Source organism: Marmota flaviventris, chromosome 9 (assembly GCF_047511675.1).
Source record: "Marmota flaviventris isolate mMarFla1 chromosome 9, mMarFla1.hap1, whole genome shotgun sequence".
Lineage (NCBI taxonomy): Eukaryota > Metazoa > Chordata > Mammalia > Rodentia > Sciuridae > Marmota > Marmota flaviventris.
Genome location: NC_092506.1, coordinates 57,316,465 through 57,331,113, shown reverse-complemented (window position 1 = coordinate 57,331,113; position 14,649 = coordinate 57,316,465). Strand labels below are relative to the sequence as shown.

The following is a 14,649-nucleotide window of genomic DNA, read 5'->3' as shown; positions in this document are numbered from 1 at the left end:
GAAATCAATCATTTTTCATCTCCTGATTCTTTTGGATTTCTCTGACTTTCCTTCACATTTCTTACACAGGGGACAAAAAGCTTTCATCAAAAACACTTTTTTTACATTTCAATTAGTGTATTAATTATTTAGAATGGTTATTCAGAGCAGTGGTATTATTCTTGTATCTTTCTTTAACATCCTTCATTATAGACACAAAGACCTAAGTCTATTTTCTAGTGTGCTTCTGCAGCCAAGTGTCTGCAATGCAGCTGAATAGCTCGTCTGACATGATATCCTCTGTCAATTTAGTTAGAAATTGTGCTGTCTGAGTAAAGCCCATATAGTTGGAGGATTCCTAATCCAGTTCTAAATAAAAACGTCTCCTCATTTCTACAAAACTCAAGCTGGACTAGATAGGCCAGATCATGAAGAGTTAATGATTTGTAATGCAGTATAAAGATCCAATCTAAGTATGTGTCTGGTGGAAGACAATTAGACTTGACATGAAGAAACACTTTGGGGTGATTTTCATCAAAGAATACTTCAAATGTTGCAAGCAATTTCAACATATTGCTGTGATCCACATAGAAAAAGGCCAACTGGCACGGCATATTTAGGAGATTTTTGCAAATGTGATGAAGGCGTCTGTCTATTCCAAATTGAGAACGAACACTCCTGTAATGATGGACACCCCTTAGACATAATGAATATCAGGACTTTAACATAAATATGCTCCTAAAATACCCTGTAAAACATCATGAAAAGTGCCACCCTCCTGAAAGATGTAGCAACTTGGAAATGCATAATTTTTTTTACCTTAATCCCCGACTGGCACCCAGATAAATCATGGATACACTTTCTGTATCATAAACAGTGATATATATTCAAAAGAGAAGTTATTTCACCAAAGCTTCTTCAGAATTCTTTTCCTCTCTAGAGGAATGCTTCTTAAAGATCAGGAATATACGTCTTTTATTTACTGGAGACTACAAACTTACCCAAGAATGCCAGGGGGCATCCCCTGAACAATCTTCCACCTTTTCTCCTGCTATGCATTATTTCCCAAATGGGCAGTATTTCACTGGTCCGAATAGCCATTGAATTTTCAATATTTTCTTCCTGGTTAAATTACCTTTTTCTTTAGATCTTTCTCTTCTCTTCATGGACTGCTTTGATTTCTGAATTCTGAGTCACAGTCCAAGTTTCTTGTTAGTTACTTAAAACTTCTTCCACAGATTGGGCAGAAAGATTTCCTTGGAGTGGGAAAAGTTTTCTTAAGCATAACACAAAAGTAGTAAACAATCATAAGAAGGGCCATGCTTAATAATCAGATTAGTGGTAAAAACAACAACAACAAAATTCTCAAATTCAAAATTCTTATGTAAAAATGATGGAAGAGGGGGGACAGAGAAGATGGCGGCGAAGGGAGTGCATCACCCCCGTGTACCGCGTCACTGTGCGGGAGAATGACGAGTTAGAACGGCTAAAAGCTATCTTGTTAGGAATTTCCAGCAAAATTGGGGTGCTCCAAAACCTAGAGGAAGGATTTCCATCGCACGAGGATAAGCTACGGGGGCTCAAATGCGAGCGATTTGTCCGCACGGAGGATCACGCTGCTTATTCAGCAAATCGCCCCCCGGCTAGAGTCTGCAGAGCACGCTAGGAAACGACGAGATAGCAACACAAAGATACAGCGCTGCGGATTCTGCAGGCTCCTGCCAGCTGTGCAATCACTGTGCTCAGTGCTGAATTCTGGGTTTGAGACAGGGGAAGGAAGCGGTTCTCCACACCGGTCAGACCACAGAGGAAGCCAGCAGCCACCATCTTAGAGAGCTGACGTCACCATCCCTGTTTTCGACTGATAGCAGCTCATTCAGCTATAGAACAGGTAATTTCAGGCTGCCATTCACCTGCGTCTCGCAGACAAATTACTCAGGCTCAGTGCTAAAGAACCCGCAGAAACTGCTTCTTGGAGCCTGCTCCTATCAGAACATACACCGAGCCCAGAGCGGCTGAATTCCGGCTCCCAGAACTGCTCTGGCCCAGGGCTAAAGAACCCGCAGAAACTGCTTCTCAGTCCGGGTCCTGCTGAATACTGTGGAGGGAACGAAATGCTGCCATTCGCATGGGATACCAACATGGCAGAGATCTGATGTCCTCAGAAAGCGGCGCAGGAGAGAACTTCATCGATACCAGCGGCGACAGAAACAGTTGGTCTCCTGGTAAAGAAAGTGAGTCACAAACACCCGAGTCTCTCTCACTTTGTCATCAAGCCAGAGGGGTAGAGCAGAGCCGCCGCCCGCGCTCGGAACAGGCCCAGTGACCCGCCAGCGTGGTAGTCACGTCACCCCAATTGGAGTAGGGGCAGAGCAGAGCCGCCACCCGCACCTGCAAGGTAGGCAGACCTGCGACCGAACGGCAGAACAGGCCCAGAGGTCAGCGGGCGTGGTAGACATGTCACACCAATTGGAGGAGGGGCAGAGCAGAGCCGCCGCCCGTGCCCGCAAGGTAGGCAGACCTGTGACCGACCGGCAGAACAGCCCCAGCGACCCGCCGGCGTGGTAGTCACGTCACCCCAGTTGGAGTAGGGGCAGAGCAGAGCCGCCTGCTGCGCCCGGAACAGGCCCAGCGACCCGCCGGCGTGGTAGACACGTTACCCCAATTGGAGTAAGGGCAGAGCAGAGCCGCCGCCCGCACCTGCAAGGTAGGCAGACCTGCAACCGACCAGCAGAACAGGCCCAGCGGCCCGTCAACGTGGTAGACAGATCACGCCAATTGGAGGAGGAGCACAGCCGCCGCCCGCCCCTGCAAGGGAGACTTTTCAACTATACAAGAGCAATATAAATATATAGGGGGAAAATTTCAAAAACACAACAGTTTCACAAAGCAGAAAGAAATGCGAGCAGTATGAAAAGACAAGGAAAGAAAGGACCACAAGCAATGCAGGTCAACTCTACTTTAGAAGAGGTAATAGCTGCAGCAGATGGAATGTCAGATAAAGAATTCAGGATATACATGCTTCAGATGACCTGGAGTCTCAAGGAAGACATTAGACAGCAAAATCAGACAATGAAAGATCACTTCGACAATGAATTACATAAACAAATCCAGGAAGCAAAAGATCAACTATACAGGGAGATAGAGGTTATAAAAAACAAACAAACAGAAATCCTAGAAATGCAGTAAGCAATAAACCAACTTAAAAACTCAATTGAGAATACTACCAGAAGAGTAGAACACTTAGAAGATAGAACATCAGACAATGAAGACAAAGTATTTCAAACTGAAAAGAACATAGACAGCTCAGCAAGACTGTTAAGAAACCATGAGCAGAACATTGAAGAAATATGGGATAACATAAAGAGACCAAACTTAAGAGTCATTGAGATACAGGAAGGTATAGAGGTCCAAACCAAAGGAATGAGCAATTTATTCAATGAAATAATACGAGAAAACTTCCCAGACTTGAAGAATGAGACAGAATCCCAAATCCTAGAAGCCTACAGGACGCCGAATGTCCAAAATCATAAGAGATCCACACCTAGACACATTATAATGAAGATGCCCAACATACAGAATAAGGAGAGAATTTTAAAAGCTACAAGAGAAAGGAAGCAGATTACATTTAGGGGTAAACCAATCAGGATAACAGCTGATCTTTCAACACAGACTCTGAAAGCTAGAAGATCCTGGAATAACATATTTCAAACACTGAAAGAAAATGGGTTCCAACCAAGAATTGTGTATCCAGTGAAATTAAGCTTCAGGATGGAAGATGAAATTAAAACCTTCCACGATAAACAAAAGTTAAAAGAATTTGCAGCTAGAAAACCATCTCTTCAAAACATCCTCGGCAAAACATTACAGGAAGAGGAAATGGAAAATAACAATGAAAACCAACAGTGGGAGGTAGGACAGTAAAGGGGGGGGGAAATAATCAACGAGGAAAACAAACCATGTTTAGTAACAGAAATAAACAAATATGGCTGGAAGAACAACCCATATCTCAATAATAACCCTAAATGTTAATGGCTTAAACTCACCAATTAAGAGACACAGGCTAGTAGAATGGATCACAAAACAAGACCCAACAATATGCTGCCTACAGGAGACGCATTTGATAGGAAAAGACATACATAGACTGAAGGTGAAAGGTTGGGAAAAATCATATCACTCATATGGACTTCGGAAACAAGCAGGAGTGTCCATACTCATATCAAATAAAATAGATTTCAAGCCAAAGTTAATCAAAAGGGATAAAGAGGGACACTACATACTGCTCAAGGGAACCATACACCAACAAGACATAACAATCATAAATATATATGCCCCAAACAATGGTGCAGCTTTGTTCATCAAACAAACTCTTCTCAAGTTCAAAAGTCTAGTAGACCACCATACAATAATCATGGGAGACTTCAACACACCTCTCTCGCCACTGGACAGATCTTCCAAACAAAAGTTGAATAAGGAAACTATAGAACTCAATAACACAATTAATAACCTAGACTTAATTGACATATATAGAATATACCACCCAACATCAAGCAGTTACACTTTTTTCTCAGCAGCACATGGATCCTTCTCAAAAATAGATCATATATTATGTCACAGGGCAACTCTTAGACAATATAAAGGAGTAGAGATAATACCATGCATCTTATCTGATCATAATGGAATGAAACTGAAAATAAATGATAAAAGAAGGAAGGAAAAATCATGCATCACTTGGAGAATGAACAATAGGTTACTGAATGATCAATGGGTTATAGAAGACATCAAGGAGGAAATTAAAAAATTCTTAGAGATAAATGAAAACACAGACACAGAATATCGGAATCTATGGGACACATTGAAAGCACTTCTAAGAGGAAAATTCATTGCCTGGAGTTCATTCCTTAAAAAAAGAAAAAACCAACAAATAAATGATCTCATACTTCATCTCAAAATCCTAGAAAAAGAAGAGCAAAACAACAGCAGAGAAGTACAAGGCAAGAAATAATTAAAAACAGAGCTGAAATTAATGAAATCGAAACAAAAGAAACAATTGAAAAAATTGACAAAACTAAAAGTTGGTTCTTTGAAAAAATAAATAAAATCGACAGACCCTTAGCCATGCTAGTGAAGAGAAGAAGAGAGAGAACTCAAATTACTAGCATACGGGATGAAAAAGGCAATATCACAACAGACACTTCAGAAATACAGAAGATAATCAGAAATTATTTTGAATCCTTATACTCCAATAAAATAGAAGATACTGAAGGCATCGATAAATTTCTTAAGTCATATGATCTGCCCAGATTGAGTCAGGAGGATATAGACAACATAAACAGACCAATATCAATTAAGGAAATAGAAGAAACCATCAAAAGACTACCAACTAAGAAAAGCCCAGGACCGGATGGGTATACAGCAGAGTTTTACAAAACCTTTAAAGAGGAACTAATACCAATACTTTTCAAGCTATTTCAGGAAGTAGAAAAAGAGGGAGAACTTCCAAATTCATTCTTCGAGGCCAACATCACCCTGATTCTTAAACCAGACAAAGACACTTCAAAGAAAAAAAACTACAGACCAATATCTCTAATGAACCTAGATGCAAATATCCTCAATAAAATTCTGGTGAATCGGATACAAAAACATATCAAAAAAATTGTGCACCATGATCAAGTAGGATTCATCCCTGGGATGCAAGGCTGGTTCAATATACGGAAATCAATAAATGTTATTCACCACATCAATAGACTTAAAAATAAGAATCATATGATCATCTCGATAGATGCAGAAAAGGCATTCAACAAAGTACAGCATCCCTTTATGTTCAAAACTCTAGAAAAACTAGGGATAACAGGAACATACCTCAATATTGTAAAAGCAATCTATGCTAAGCCTCAGGCTAGCATCATTCTGAATGGAGAAAAATTGAAGGCATTCCCTCTAAAATCTGGAACAAGACAGGGATGCCCTCTTTCACCACTTCTGTTCAACATAGTTCTCGAAACACTGGCCAGAGCAATTAGACGAAAGAAATTAAAGGCATAAAAATAGGAAAAGAAGAACTTAAATTATCACTATTTGCAGGTGACATGATTCTATACATAGCAGACCCAAAAGTGTCTACAAAAAAACTATTAGAGCTAATAAATGAATTCAGCAAAGTGGCAGGATATATAATCAACATGCATAAATCAAAGGCATTTCTGTATATCAGCGAAAAATCCTCTGAAATGGAAATGAGGACAACCACTCCATTCACAATATCCTCAAAAAAAACAAAATACTTGGGAATCAACCTAACAAAAGAGGTGAAAGACTTATACAATGAAAACTACAGAACCCTAAAGAGAGAAATAGAAGAAGATCTTAGAAGATGGAAAAATATACCCTGTTCATGGATAGGCAGAACTAACATCATCAAAATGGCGATATTACCAAAAGTTCTCTATAGGTTTAATGCAATGCCAATCAAAATCCCAACGGCATTTCTTGTAGAAATAGATAAAGCAATTATGAAATTCATATGGAAAAATAAAAGACCCAGAATAGCAAAAACAACTCTAAGCAGGAAGTGTGAATCAGGCGGTATAGCGATACCAGACCTCAAACTATACTACAGAGCAATAGTAACAAAAACAGCATGGTACTGGTACCAAAACAGGTGGGTGGACCAATGGTACAGAATAGAGGACACAGAAACCAATCCACAAAACTACAACTATCTTATATTTGATAAAGGGGCTAAAAGCATGCAATGGAGGAAGGATAGCATATTCAACAAATGGTGCTGGGAAAACTGGAAATCCATATGCAACAAAATGAAACTGAATCCCTTTCTCTCGCCATGCACAAAAGTTAATTCAAAATGGATCAAGGAGCTTGATATCATATCAGAGACACGGCGTCTAATAGAAGAAAAAGTTGGCTACGATCTACATACTGTGGGGTTGGGCTCCAAATTCCTCAACAGGACACCCATAGCACAAGAGTTAATAAGAATCAACAAATGGGACTTACTCAAACTAAAAAGTTTTTTCTCAGCAAGAGAAACAATTATAGAGGTAAATAGGGAGCCTACATCCTGGGAACAAATCTTTACTCCTCACACTTCAGATAGAGCCCTAATATCCAGAGTATACAAAGAACTCAAAAAATTAGACAATAAGATAACAAATAACCCAATCAACAAATGGGCCAAGGACCTGAACAGACACTTCTCAGAGGAGGACATACAATCAATCAACAAGTACATGAAAAAATGCTCACCATCTCTAGCAGTCAGAGAAATGCAAATCAAAACCACCCTAAGATACCATCTCACTCCAGTAAGATTGGCAGCCATTATGAAGTCAAACAACAACAAGTGCTGGCGAGGATGTGGGGAAAAGGGTACACTTGTACATTGCTGGTGGGACTGCAAATTGGTGCAGCCAATTTGGAAAGCAGTATGGAGATTTCTTGGAAAGCTGGGAATGGAACCACCATTTGACCCAGCTATTCCCCTTCTCGGTCTATTCCCTAAAGACCTAAAAAGAGCATGCTACAGGGACACTGCTACATCGATGTTCATAGCAGCACAATTCACAATAGCAATACTGTGGAACCAACCTAGATGCCCTTCAATAGACGAATGGATTTAAAAAATGTGGCATCTATACACAATGGAGTATTACTCTGCATTAAAAAATGACAAAATCATAGAATTTGCAGGGAAATGGATGGCATTAGAGCAGATTATGCTAAGTGAAGCTAGCCAATCCCTAAAAAACAAATGCCAAATGTCTTCTTTGATATAAGGAGAGTAACTAAGAACAGAGTAGGGACGAAGAGCATGAGAAGAAGATTAACATTAAACAGGGATGAGAGGTGGGAGGGAAAGGGAGAGAGAAGGGAAATTGCATGGAAATGGAAGGAGACCCTCAGGGTTATACAAAATTACATACAAGAGGAAGTGAGGGGAAACGGAAAAATAATACAAGGGGGAGAAATGAATTACAGTAGAGGGGGTAGAGAGATAAGAGGGGAGGGGAAGGCAGGGGAGGGGGGATAGTAGAGGATAGGAAAGGCAGCAGAATACAACAGACACTAGTATGGCGATATGTAAATCAATGGATGTGTAACTGATGTGAGTCTGCAATCTGTATACGGGGTAAAAATGGGAGTTCATAACCCACTTGAATCAAAGTGTGAAATATGATATATCAAGAACTATGTAATGTTTTGAACAACCAACAATAAAAATTTTTAAAAAAATGATGGAAGTGGTGGTTTACAGGTCTTTTCTGCTTGTACTTGGCATTTCTGCTGAATGATTTTTGGAAGTTTCCTAAAGTTTGCCTCCCTATAGTTCAGGCTAAGGTGAGAGAAATCAAGCCCACCTCCCCTCCCCTGTCCTTTGGCCCAGGCAAGAGCACATCCGCCCCTGACCCCAGTGCCAGCTGCTTAAGTCCATGGTTTTTGGCCTCTGTAGCTGCCAGGCAGCAGCTCTTTAGAGGACAGGCTGTCCTTGATGCCTTCTTCACCAGATCCCCCTATGCCACCGAAGGGGTTCTCTGTCAGGCTGGGGAAGCTGTAGCCAGCACCTGATTGAGCTAGGAAACTAAGGTTGAGTTTATGGAGCCAGTACAGATAAAGCCCTTGGAGGAAAACTGGCCTTGTACACCACTTAGAGTCCAGTCTTAGAAGTGATAAGTGGGGGTGGGGCTGTCACTTTCACAGAAGGCCAGGATCCTTGGGATGTTCTGAAAAATTCAAGAAGAGGAGACTGTACTCAAAATATAGGTATTGCAGATTTTCGGCTTGGTTTTGTTTTGTTTTAAATAAGGTCTCACTAAGTTGCCCAGACTGCCTCAAACTTGTGATCTTCCTGCCTTAGCCTCTGAGTCACTGGAAGTACAGGTATATACAATGGTTTCCAACTGCAGAGGAAATCTTATGGAGAAAGTTCCTTGGACTTGGCTTCTAACCTCAGGACAGCAAATTAATAGAGGCTTTTAGAAGTCCAAGTTGAAGGGCAGGGGATTCAGTGATAGAGCTTATGCTTAGCATTCCTTTTGAGGCCCTGGGTTCCTTATCTAGCAACACACACACACACACACACACACACATTAAAAAGAATAGATAAAAACAAAAATATTCATCCCTTTGCTTAGAAGTCCAAGATGAGATTCCTTAGAGAAACCTCCAGCAGAGCAAACTTGAAGAAGGCCCAAGTGGTAAATTAACATTCTTGCTGCACCTATGCAAATAACCAGGCCAAACTTAATGAGACCAGACTCATTTTGTGATCAAGAATCTCAGAGACACTTTTTGTCAAAAGTGGGGAAACAGTAAGGAAAAATTTGTGCTTAAATGGAAAATTATGTGTTGTCATTCTAGAGCACACCTGGACTGTCTGATTCTGATTCTGTGAATTGTGAATAACTGCCAGCAATGCTAATTCTTATCCATAGAAATGCAAATGAATTCTGTCCAGTGGAAAAACAATCAAAAAACCTCACTTGGGCTCTATTTGCACATTCATTTCAATGTTCCAGTTCTATAAATGTATCTATTCTTGGGATTCTTCATTGACCAGGTTTTAACACTTTTGGTACTGAGAGTTTAACCCAGGGGTGCTTTATCACTGAGTCACATCCCCAGCCCTTTTTACTTTTTTATTTTAAGACAGAGTTTCACTAAGTTGCTTAGGGCCTTCCTAACTTGCCATCTTTCTGCCTCAGCCTCCCAAGTCGCTGGGATTGTAAGTGTGCACTGCCAGCCACATCCAGCGTGTTTATTCTTATATTTGTATGAGAGTCATGGTTTTGCCTATCTCTGGAAAAAAATATTGTTTAATACCTACTTAGAACTAAAGCACCATCTAATGGCTCATAGTGTATACCCTGTCTCTGCCTCAGCCACGGAGGAACTAGAGACTTTAAGACAAACATTTCTAAGAAACTTTTGGTGATTTTCCCCAGAAACAGCATGGGCACTTTCTAGAAACTTTATAGTAACCACTCTGTTCTGAGGCTACTTGGTGTTTTTTCTATTCTTCTTGGAAGACATTGTCCTGGTCATTCTGCTGCTCTTAACGGGTTACATATGCCCCAAAAAATATACTTCAGGAGAAAAATAGAGATTTAAATCCCTCATATTCTTAATAACTCTCAAAGGCAAACTTGATGATTGCTGAAACTCTGCCACATGTTAAATCAAGGCCAGGTAAAGCTCCATGCTTATGTTCAAATGGCAGTCATATTTTCTTCAAGGAGAGCTGACATACTCTTTAGTACCTTTTGATGATGAAGCTAGGAAACTAAGGTTGTTTAATTAGTACCTCTTCTCTGCATACTACATTAGTGATCTAGGATGCAGCAAATCTCAGTAGCGCCACACTCCACCCCTAAACCCTCTCTCACTTATTTACCTCTAGATTTTAAAAGCAATTTCTTATTTTCCATATTTGTGTGTATGTTGCTGGAGTGCCCACACAGATCTGGGCATAGAACCTAAGGAATTGTGCATGCTAAGCAAGCACTGAGCCACATCCCCAGACATATTATTATTATTATTATTATTATTATTATTATTCATTTTGAGACAAAATAATGAGAGTGGCCTTGAACTTGCATCCTACTACCACAGCTTCTCAAGCCTGTAAGATTACAAGAATGTGCCACCATGACCAGCAGATTTTGTTTTTATTTAAATCAATTCTTGCTTTCTTTATTAAAAGAAAGAAAGAAAGGGAGAGCGAGCTTGGAATACTAAAACAATGTCTCTATAGGCAGTTGAGGAAGATCTTTAAAATTAAAAGTAAAGAAAACAATAACTTTCTCTGCCTTCCATTCACACCTATTCTTTCTAACAGTCTCTATTTACTTTGGTAAAACATGCACAGCAAGTTCCAAATTTCTGCTATATGTTTGAAATGTACACTGGGAAATTTCTCACATATAACTCAACTGCCATCCACATCAGGGGAGTAACAATCTGTTTGAACCCTCTCCAACCCACTGAACCTAAATGCAATATTCAGGACTCATTTACTTCTGGGTTTTACTCAGGAATCTCTGGATACCATTCTTGGATACCTTCTTTGTTGTTAAATTAAAAGAAACAAAATTTATGGAAATATGCAGTAGCCCCAATGTGTATCATAAGCCTTTTCCAGTGTTTGATATTTTCCAAAACTCTAAATACCTCCTGACATTACTCTGAGGAGGCCCAAGTACTACTGAGCTTCCTTTAAGCATTTCAGTACTTTCCCCTATCTCAGAAACCCTCCCTGCTTCTTACATCCATCCTGGCTGAGCTGAACAATCCACGAACCAGACACTAGGGACAGCAACTTGCTGCCATGACAAGCTTTACAGGTGGCCTTCACATCATAGCAACATGAGATGCTCAACTCTCCAGCAGCCATGAGGCTTTGACTTAAAATCCTCCTTGTTAGTTTCAGACTAACTGCTGACAAGAATGGTCATCGAACACTGGACTGAATGCCCTTCTTCACATGATTAAGTCCCTTTTAAATTCCTTGCTGTGGTAATAATATGTATCCACACTGGATTCATACTGTCTCTTCCCCCCATTCTGAATAATCATACTTAAGTCACAGTTAGAAGATAATATATTGAACTAATTTTTAAAATATGTCTGAAAAATACATACACATATATACATAGTCCTATTCTTTGGTCTCTTGCCCCAAAAATCACTTCAGCAAATAATTGTACATGGTTTCACTTAATTTTATTTTGCTTTGCTGGTAGATCTGGTATTGTATATTATACATTGGTGCCTTTGGAGGAAACACTCTAAACCCTGTTCCATTATAATACAGTCACAGGCTGGTGTCCTGATAATTGGTACTAACATTTCTGAAAATAATATGAAGAACAAAATTCATTCATATCCTTATGAAAATACTTCCCCATGTTCCTGGAGGTTTTCTGATACAATATCATTGGTGGTATAAAAGGATCACCCTAAATTAAGTTTTCATTTTTTTTCCTTATGCACCCTATGCAGAGGCATGGATTACAGTCTTCACAACTGAAATATCTGGTTCTGTATTAAAGAACACCAGATTGAGGGAGATTCATTTTAACTGACACTCAATATTATTAAATTAATAGTCTTTTATATTGAGAGCTATAAAAAAAGAGGCATAGGATAAGTATATTTGTTAGCTAAGATAATAAGTAATAATAAACCAATTCTGCCTTCATCAAATAATTTATCTAAATTACAACCTGTTTTATTATAGTATTTCTGTAAATTCTAAGCAATGTCCTCCCTCAGATCAAAAGAATAAGTAAAACATAAAGCTCCCCCATTGAGCCCTTCACTGCATGACAGGAAAACATTTTTCACCTGATTCTTAGCTATAGAAACCCAAGTAAGAAACAGTCTGTGTAAGTCTCACAGGGTATCAACCAAGTATGAAGGCTATCAACCTCTGCACTATTGACATTTTGGAAAGACCAATTCTTTGTTGTGGGAGACCACCTTGTGCACTGTAACATGCTTAGTAGCATCCTGACCTCTACCAACTAGGTGCCAGTTGTGACACAAAAATGTCTCCAGACATTTCCAAACATAACTTGGGGGACCAACTTACCTTCAGTGGAGAACACTGGTGGAGGACAGGGGAGTCAACTCAATGGTAGAGCCCTTGCTTGCCATGTGTGAAGCCCTGAGTTTAATCCCCAGTGCCAGAGAGAGAGAGAAAAAAAAAAACTGGTTCTAGAGAAGGGACTGTAATTGACCTACCTTGGGTGGACAGCATAGTCCTGGGCCAGTAAGCTCTGATCAGGGGATATGGAACAATATATTATAATATAACTCTAATTACACCATGAATCTACATGGCTGATCCTTTAAGAGGTACTGAAAAGTCAATTAAGTGCCTACCACATTGCAGAGATTCTCTCAAGGATTTGACTTGTGTAGTTTTGTTCCTTGTTGAAGGTATTATGGTATTTGTACTCCCCTAAAATTCATGTGTTGAAATCCTAACATCCAAGGTGATGTTGGGTATTATATTAGTAAATAGGGCCTTAGGGAGGTTAATGAAAGTAGAGGTGTCACAAGCCATCCATGGGCTGTGTGTGTGAGCTATGCACATTTGAGCATATAAGGGGACTGGTCTGTCGTTGCACACTGATTGGGCTGTGCGACACAAATGTGCCTTTCCTCAGCTTGGAGTCTTCATGAAGGGGGTTAGTACCCTTATAAAATAGACCCTTATAAAACACCCCACCCTTTCCACCACGTGGGGTCATAGAGAGAAGGCTCCTTCTGTGAACCAGAGCAGACCCTCACCAGACCCCAAATTGCCAGCATTTTGATTTTGTATTTCCCAGCCTCCAGAAATGTGGAAAATTAACTTCTGTTGCTTATAAGCCACCCAGTTTAGAGTATTTTGTTATATCAGCCCTAAGAGACTAAGACATTATATTTATCACCTTTCTGACACTATAATAAAATGCCTAAAATAATCAAATTATAAAGATAAAGGTTTATTTTTGCTGTTTTAGAGATTCCTGTCCATTATTGGTTGGCTCTGTTGCTTTAGGCCTGTGGCATAGCAGCACATCATGAAGGGAGCACATGGCAGAGCCAAATGGCTCACCTCATGGCCAGGAAGCAAAAGAAGTGATTGAGATTCCAAATCCCCATCAAGACCTCCCACTAAACCAGGCATGATGGTGCACTTCAGTAATCTCAGATACTCAGATGATTGAGGCAGAGGGATCCAAGTTAGAGGCTAGCCTGGACAACTAAGCAAAACCTGTCTCAAAGCAAAATGAAAAGTGCTGGTGATATAGCTCAGTAGTAGAGTGCTTTCCTACATGCATGAGACCTTGGGTTCAATCCCTAGTGCTAAAAAAAAAAAATTAAAAAAAGACCTCCCACTAAAAGTTTCCAACACCTCCCAATAGAACCACCCTGGGGAATAAGCCTTCAATACATAAGACATTGGAGAACATTTAAGATCTAAACTATTAATTCTTGTGGGGTTTTCCTTTGTTTGGGGAATTTTGTTTTTGTTGTTGTTGTTACCATTGTTTTGAAACTGAAGATTGAACCCAGGGGTGCTCTACCACTGACCTACATTCTCAGTCTTTTTTTATTTTGAATCAGGGTCTCGCTGTGTTTCTGAGGTTAGCCTCAAACTTGTGATTCTCCTGCCTCTGCATCCCAAGACATGCTAATTAACTTTTAATGCATCTGTTTTTCATTTTGTTACTGAAATTTCTTATCTCGTGTTTGAAGTTTTTCCTCTGTTTTCAGGTATTTCTATTATCCTTACAGGTTAGTAGTTTGCCATCTTCAAATAAGCCTTAAGTTGATATTTTTGTTTAATGTAAATCGGAACTCCATTTTTCCTGTATAATTCTTTCTCATTAGTGTAAACTAAAAACTATTAGGCAAAATGTATTAATTATGTCTTTCCTTCAGGAAATAAAAAGCAAGATAAGGGGTACAGTCACTATCAAATATCCAGTGCTTGTTTGCTTATAAACCTTGGAACTCTAAGACTATGTTAGTAGATAGCAGCAAAAGCTTACAGAAATAAAACCCCTCATTATTGTAAGGTTTATAATGTTTAATGGTCTGGCTGTTAATATGATTGAAAGTCAGAAGACCATGATGAGTCTGTTTAAGTTATTGTTT

At 39.7% G+C, this 14,649-nt stretch overlaps 1 pseudogene; it reads right to left on the bottom strand.

Annotated features, from left to right (window-relative positions):
• Positions 1 to 208: 208 nt before the first annotated feature.
• Positions 209 to 1,145, bottom strand: LOC114078895 (TBC1 domain family member 12-like; annotated as a pseudogene).
• Between the last annotated feature and the right edge of the window lie 13,504 nt (positions 1,146 to 14,649).